A 6,943-nucleotide genomic window follows, 5' to 3' on the forward strand; every position below is an offset into this window, starting at 1 on the left:
TCTGTGTATAAACCGAGGATTGCCCGCCCGAACGCCAGACCTGTTACTTGACTCTCAGTCACTCTGCAGCTTTGTTAGCTTCACAGCTACGAGCTGGAGGATTTTGAGAAGGACATCCTGGTGTGGTGGTCGAAAGAATGGTCCATTAGATGCCTGAAAGATGCTACTTACTCCCTGAACACAATACAGCCATTCAGTGTGTTTCCTCATCATTTCCACTTATCCCACAAAACTACTAAGAAATTTAAAACATAGCAGTGCAAAGAGCAAAATGCTCAGATCTTATTTTAATAACTCATAACAAAGTGATGACTGATGTTGAGTGCTTATCTGTGAACCGCTGTTTGTCAAGCTTTGCAGAAATTTATTGAATCAATTAACCCTAACAAAGACGTCCATGGTGTTATCCATGTTTTAAACATGAGGAAGGTGAGGCAGGGATACTAATTTCATCAGGGTCCCAGAGCCAGGGCTTGAACTTAGGGAGTCTGGGGCTGGGGAGCACATTCTATGCTACCATGCCTCCCTACAAGGAAGTAGCTTCTGGAAAGTAGGCTCAGGGGACTTGGTAATTGCATTGTTCCCTCCCCTGAACTACAGGAGGCAAAGCAAGCACTTGTTTTCTGGAGGGCATAGACCATAAGGGCACAGGCGGCAGCGCTGGAGGGAGACAGGTAGTCTTCTGGACCTGATGTGAGCGACATCACACCGCGGACAGACATTCTCTCCCCAGCCTTCTTTTCCGGAGTTCTCTTCCCAGACGTCTGTTTCTCACCTTTCCACCCTTTGGAGATTGATTTCATCTTCTCTTGAATCTCATCTTGCCATTCTCCCTGTCCTCCTTGGAGACTGTGAAACAACCCAGCACTCACCATCCCTTTGATGCAGGGGATTTGGCAGTTTCACCTTAACCCCCAGTTTCCCTGGTAAAGCAATCAGGAATGGCTTCGACCGCAGCAGCTAGGATCTACTCCTTAACGCGGCTCTTCTTCCCAAGATCTGGGCGGGAAAGCTGTAGGTCAGGTTGGTTTTTCCCAGAGTCGCAGGCCCCCTGCAGGCTCAGCCGCCCAGTCCCGCCGGTCCCTGCCCCGCTGCCCCGCTGCCCGGACAGTGGGCCGGCTGACCGCTGCTCCGATCCCGAGTTCAGACCGCCTCCCACGTGAACTTCGGGTACCAGGGCTTGCCTTCCTGTGCCACACCCGGGTCTCCACAGCCTTCACCGCCTTTCATGGCCGGCAAGGGTGCGCGGAGCCTCGCGTTTCTCCTGCACAGTGGAGGTGGCCTCTGGACCATGCCACCATGCTCAGAGCAACCCCGCACCCTCCGCGCCCGGCTCGGAACCCACCGGGGAGAACTACACTTCCCTGAAGGCCCCCAGCCGTCCCAGCTTCCAGACTCCATTTCCCAGAATTCTTGGGGACAAGCCCCGCCCACACGGGGAGCCCTGTGTGACGTCACCCCATTGAAGCTCCTGCGGGGCGTGGGGTGGGTGGCCACTGGTGGGATGCTGTGGCGGTGCGTGGGTCCCGTTTGGGGCGGGTGGTGGGCGCTGGATCTGTCGCTGCCTTTTCTAACAACGTGATAAGGCCGAGTGAAGCCTTATTCTGTCTGGTTGGTTGACCGTGTACTTGCCACGCCTGCTCGCTGTGATCCGCGTTTCCGACCTGTGGACAGGGGGTGGGTGGGGGGTAGGATGGAGCAGGAGACCCTCTCCCGGTGTGCATTCAGCCCATCACAGGGGCCGCGGTCCTTCCCCCAGTCCTGCCACACTGGCTGAAGAGCAAAGGCGCTTCTCCCGTTGGGCAGAGGCTAGGACTTGGGCTTTCAGCCTCGGTTCCTCCCTGATCATGTCTATTTGTACACACCCTGAGTCTCCTACGTACGCTGAGTATGGAGAGAGACGGGTATCTGTGTTTCCACATAACGGGTTATACCTGTAATAGTGTGTATACATTCGTCCTGAACTTCCCCATGTTAATGCTTTACGTCGTAGCTTCTAATACTGCTGTCAAAGACCTGTCCCTGCGTCAGCTTTTCTTTCCAGGCTTCCTAAACACCACTGTGTTTATTTTGCACCCTTAGCAAATGCTTCGGTCACTTACTACCAAAACAACTTTACAAAATTACTACTCTTGTTAGTTGTGAAAATGGCGTTATGGTTGTGTTTTAAATGAAAGAAAAAGTCCTTTATGGGTTAAGAGATACAACTCATATATCTGGGTCTTACTGAAAAATACTCCAGGAATAACTAAAAGTGGGGAGTGAGGGGGTGATCACTAAACAAGACCGGCAAAATATTGATTATTGAAGCTGAGTGAGGGATACACTGGAGTTCACTGTACTATGCTGTGCATTTCAGCTTTTTTGTAGTGATTTTTACGTGCACCAGCATTCCTTGTGGAACAGTGAGGTCCACTAATTCCTTCCTGCCTCATGTTCAAAACGTCCTTTCACCGCTGACCAAATGAATTTTCTCCTCCAGTCCTCTCTGTGATGCTAGTGATTCCTTTTCCTGGGACCCATCTTGTTACTAGATTTTCCACAGTACCTCTGAGGCTAAAGTAAATCTCCGCTTTTCCCAGAACATGCCTTCTATCTTCATGCTCCCTGACTCACTGTCCTCCTGGTCTCAGACATACGTGACCTTGGCATCTGGCTTACATACTTCTGCTCTATTTCCTGGTCTCATGTCAATCTCAGTGACATCAGTGTGGCTCACAGGGTAAATGTTCAGTAAATATTTGTTGAATGTTCGTGTCCACATGGATGAATCATGCAGCAAACATTCTGCCTTCTGTCTGGAACCCTGGGGTCTTGGCCGGGAGGAAGCCCCACGCCTGGGCCCAGTGTGGCATCTGCGCCTTACGCTTTTCCTCTCCCACCGCTGAATCTAATCCTTCCCTTTTTAATTCTTGTTCCAAAAGTTCTCCTCCTCCTCTGCCTTTAGAAGGCACCTGCCATCTGCTCCCCACCCACCAGCTTCTGTCCTCCACACTTGCTACACCCACTGCTTAGCTCCTACCCGTCCCACCTTTGCTGGCGATCCAGTCCTTTATGTCTCCTTTCCAACTTGGCTCTCACACTCCTCGATTTTCAGTCTCCCCGGTTCTGGTGACTCATTTTCACTTTAAACAAGTCTAATAGATCTCTTCTATTTAGAAACATCTTCATTAAACCACACGCTGCTCTAGCCACCGGGCAAATTCTCTCCTAATATTGCCAGGTTTCTGTGCCTTTAGACTACCTGTTTCTTCAGTTCGACACTGTGCCATCATCCATGTGTTCCCTGGCCCCTGACATTTGACCTGTCCCCTTGAAACTCAACTGTATCTGCTCACAGAGAGAGGAGAACTGGAACTGCACGGGGCTGTTGTTTTCATCAGTCAGACTGGCAGAAATTCCCAGGTTTGACAGCATTGTTGTTGTCAAGGCTGTGGGGAAAGGGTCAGTCTCCTGCATCGCTGGTAGGAGGAGCAACCCCGTGAAGGGGGAAGTTTGGCAGCGTGTGACGATCGCACTTATCTGCACATACTTAAGACGACATATATCTGAGGTAGTTCACTGAATAGTTTTAGTAGCAAAAAAATTGGTAATAAGCTAAATGTCCTCCATCACAGAATTGGTCGAATAAATTCTGCCCGTCCATCCAGTGGAATACTGTGCGTCTTGTGATGGTTAATTTTGTCTGTCAGCTTGGCTGGGCTATGTGCTGAGTTGTTTGGTCAAACCCTAGATGTTTCTGTGAAGGCATTTTGTAGATGTTGACTAATGAGTAAAGTTGAGAACCCTCTGTAATGTGGGGGGGCCTCATTCAGTCACTTGTAGACCTTAAGACAAAAACTGAGGTTGCCCAGAGCAGAAGGAATCCCGCCTCAGGATTGTGACACAGAGATCCTGCCCCGTCCAGCCTGCTGGCTTGCCCTGGGGATTTGGGACTTGTTGGCTCCCACGTTTGCATGGGCCAATTTTTAATAATTAATTTCCATCTTTCTGTATCAAAATCTGTATATCATCTGTATAGGTCCTGTTTCTCTGTAGTAACACACTGTACCCCTATAAAAACGAAACAAAACAAAGATACTGTGTTGTGGAAAGAGCTCCAGAATATATTTTTGAGTGAAAGAAAGCCAGGTGAATAACCTTTTCTGTGACATACCCGATGTTAAAGAAGAATTAAAACAAGAATATGAATTCATATTTGCTTTTATCTGCACAATTCTGGAAGGGCGCAAAAATTAATTAAAGTGGCTCCTTGAAGGGGACTTCTGGACAGGTGCAGGGCAGAGGCAGGAGTGACAGACAAGTTTAATGTATTTTTTTTAATACCTTTGTAATTTTTGAGCCATGTGACTATTTTTAGCTACTCAAAAACCTGCATTTTCGGTGGATTTCATGGGCTCCTAATTGCCACACACAGTCTTGCCTTGGAATTTCCTCATCTCACTAATCAGACCTTTGACCCTCTCCTAGTACTCGGACTTGCTTTCTCTCTTTCTCTGACTCTTCTGTTTCTTCACTTCGGACATTCTCCAAAGTTCTATCTTCAGCATCTTTCCTCTGGCTCTCGTCTTTCTGTGCAGCTTAAACCATTAACTCAGAGGTCGCAGCTGCATCTCCGCACACAGCCTTCCTCCCGAGCGGAAGACCTGCGTTTCCACCTATTTCCTAGGGGTCTGCAGACCACTCTTGTGTTGGTGCCCAAGATTAACGTGTGTGCAGAGAAGCTCCTCATCTTCAACCCCACTTGTTGGACTGGTTCCTGGGCCAAGTGGTGTCCCCATCCCATTAGAGGGCACCTTGGTGGTCACAGTGACTGGGGAGTGTTCCTTGAATTTAGTGGGCAGGAGTCAGTGATGAGAAACATCGTACAACGCTTGCGGCAATCTGGCACAGCGGGAACCCCCCCCCCCCCCGCCAAATGCCACTAGGGTGACGACATCACTTGGTTCAGCATCTTGGTTCAGAGTATGGTGACATCTACCGCTCTTTTTTTTGTCCTGTACTTAGCCCGTCACCCAGCCCTGTTGATCCCACTTTTGCTGCTCTCACTGGCTTAGTTCACATACGAGCCCTCAGCTATAGCTTTGCAAAGGGCTTCCTAAACCTACCTCTGCCTCTGGTCTTCATTTCCTACTCTTTGAATTTGCTGTCTGTTATCTTCCCTCCAAATGTATCTGATCCTGGTACTGGTCAGTAAGCAAAACACCCCAGACTGAAAGCCCGCTTTGCCAGCTTTCTCTCCACTCCTGACCTGTGTGGGGCAAAGCATTCCTTTCCACCTCCTCTGTGCTCCCCAGAAGGTCAAAAGTCTGACTCAGGAGCTCCTGGGAGTCCCATGCAAAGAAATCACCATCCTGGGGCACCTGGGTGGCTCAGATGGTCAGGCGTCCGTCTGGCTCCTTGAGATTCTCTCTTTCTGCCCCCCTCCCCCCAACCTCCCCTCTCTGTCCCAGGAACCCTCTCTTAAAAAAGCGAAAACAAAAAACCACTATCTACCTTTTTCTTGGAATCTCCCTTTCTGTACAAAGATCAAAGGCTACCTCCTAGGACTTAGGGTTGGACCAAGAACAGAGATCAAGAGCTGGTGGATGAAAGGTCACAAGGCCCACATTCTGGATCTCTGCAGCTGCCCCCATCTGACTCAGACTGCACTGCTTAGCCGGAGACGCTGCCGTGAAGGCTGCCTGACCCAAGCATTAGAGGAGACCAGATACTACTTTACTTAACAGTTCTGTGGGACTAAGAGATAGTTCTCTCCAGATGCCTTAATGGGCCACACTCCGCCTTCTTGTGGTGGTGAGGGATGAGGGACTGTCCTGGATGAGAAGATGTGACGAGAAGGACGTAGGCATTTGACGTGGCCATAGGCTCCTACTGACCTGCTGGTCCCCCCGAAGGAAGGTCATCTGCTCTGGACAGGGGTTGACCCCTGGGAACTGGCACCATGGGAGGCAGAACCACAGGCGGGGGGCTGGTGTCTGAGCCGGTAAGTCAGCCGGCACAGGCGTCTTTGCCCCGAGCAGGCGCTGTGCTAAGCTGTCACCTGTTTTGTCCTGTCTGATCCCCAGGACAGACAACTGCCACAGTGAGGTCCTGTAGTAGCTTGAAGGATGTTTATTTTGTTTGGTTGGCTTTTTCAAAAGATTTTTATTTATTTATTAGAGAGAGAGAGATCACAAGTAGGCAGAGAGGCAGGCAGAGAGCCTGATGCTGGGCTCTATCCCAGGACCCTGAGATCATGACCCGAGCCATCATGACCCAAGCCGAAGGCGGAGGCCCAACCCACTGAGCCACCCAGGCGCCCCTGAAAGAGGTTTATCGACGCTTTGACTCTCCCTGCAAACAGTGGAACACGGCCCTCCCCTTGAGGGAGAACTGGAAGTTAGAAGTTCAGTCTTTTCTTTGAACTTGTAATCAGCCCAGAAAACTAGGAGTTCAGTGTACTTGAGAGGTGGATCATCACTGAGCTGCTGCCCAGGAATAAAAAGATCTCAGAAATAACTCACGAGCCCAGACAATAAGAGAAATTCTCTACCATTCACAAGAAATCCTATGGCTTCATACATAGTTTCTTCCCGTCCATGTGCTTTAATAAAACCACCTTTCTGCACCAATGACGTCTCAAGAATTCAGAAAAGACTGAACTAACTTCCAGTTCTCCCCTTTAGGTTTTAGTTTCACTCTGCTGCCTAGTAGGACAACGTAGGGGAGAGCATGTTCTTGTCCACAGTTACGTTACAGGTGTTTGTGGCATGTGAGTGACTAAGAAAAAAGGACCAAGGAAGCACTTAAAGGAACTTCCTCTCAGCTCTTAAAATCGGGGTCGGGGGCGGGTGGGGAGGAACGTGTGGCGAGGGGACAAGTCAGGTGATGAACACCTTCACTCACAACTGTGGCAGATTTGGTGGCCGTGTCAGAGCAGGAGCAGGAGTTGCAAACTGCC

This window comes from Lontra canadensis, unplaced genomic scaffold (assembly GCF_010015895.1).
Source record: "Lontra canadensis isolate GAN:19392208 unplaced genomic scaffold, GSC_riverotter_1.0 scaffold21, whole genome shotgun sequence".
NCBI lineage: Eukaryota > Metazoa > Chordata > Mammalia > Carnivora > Mustelidae > Lontra > Lontra canadensis.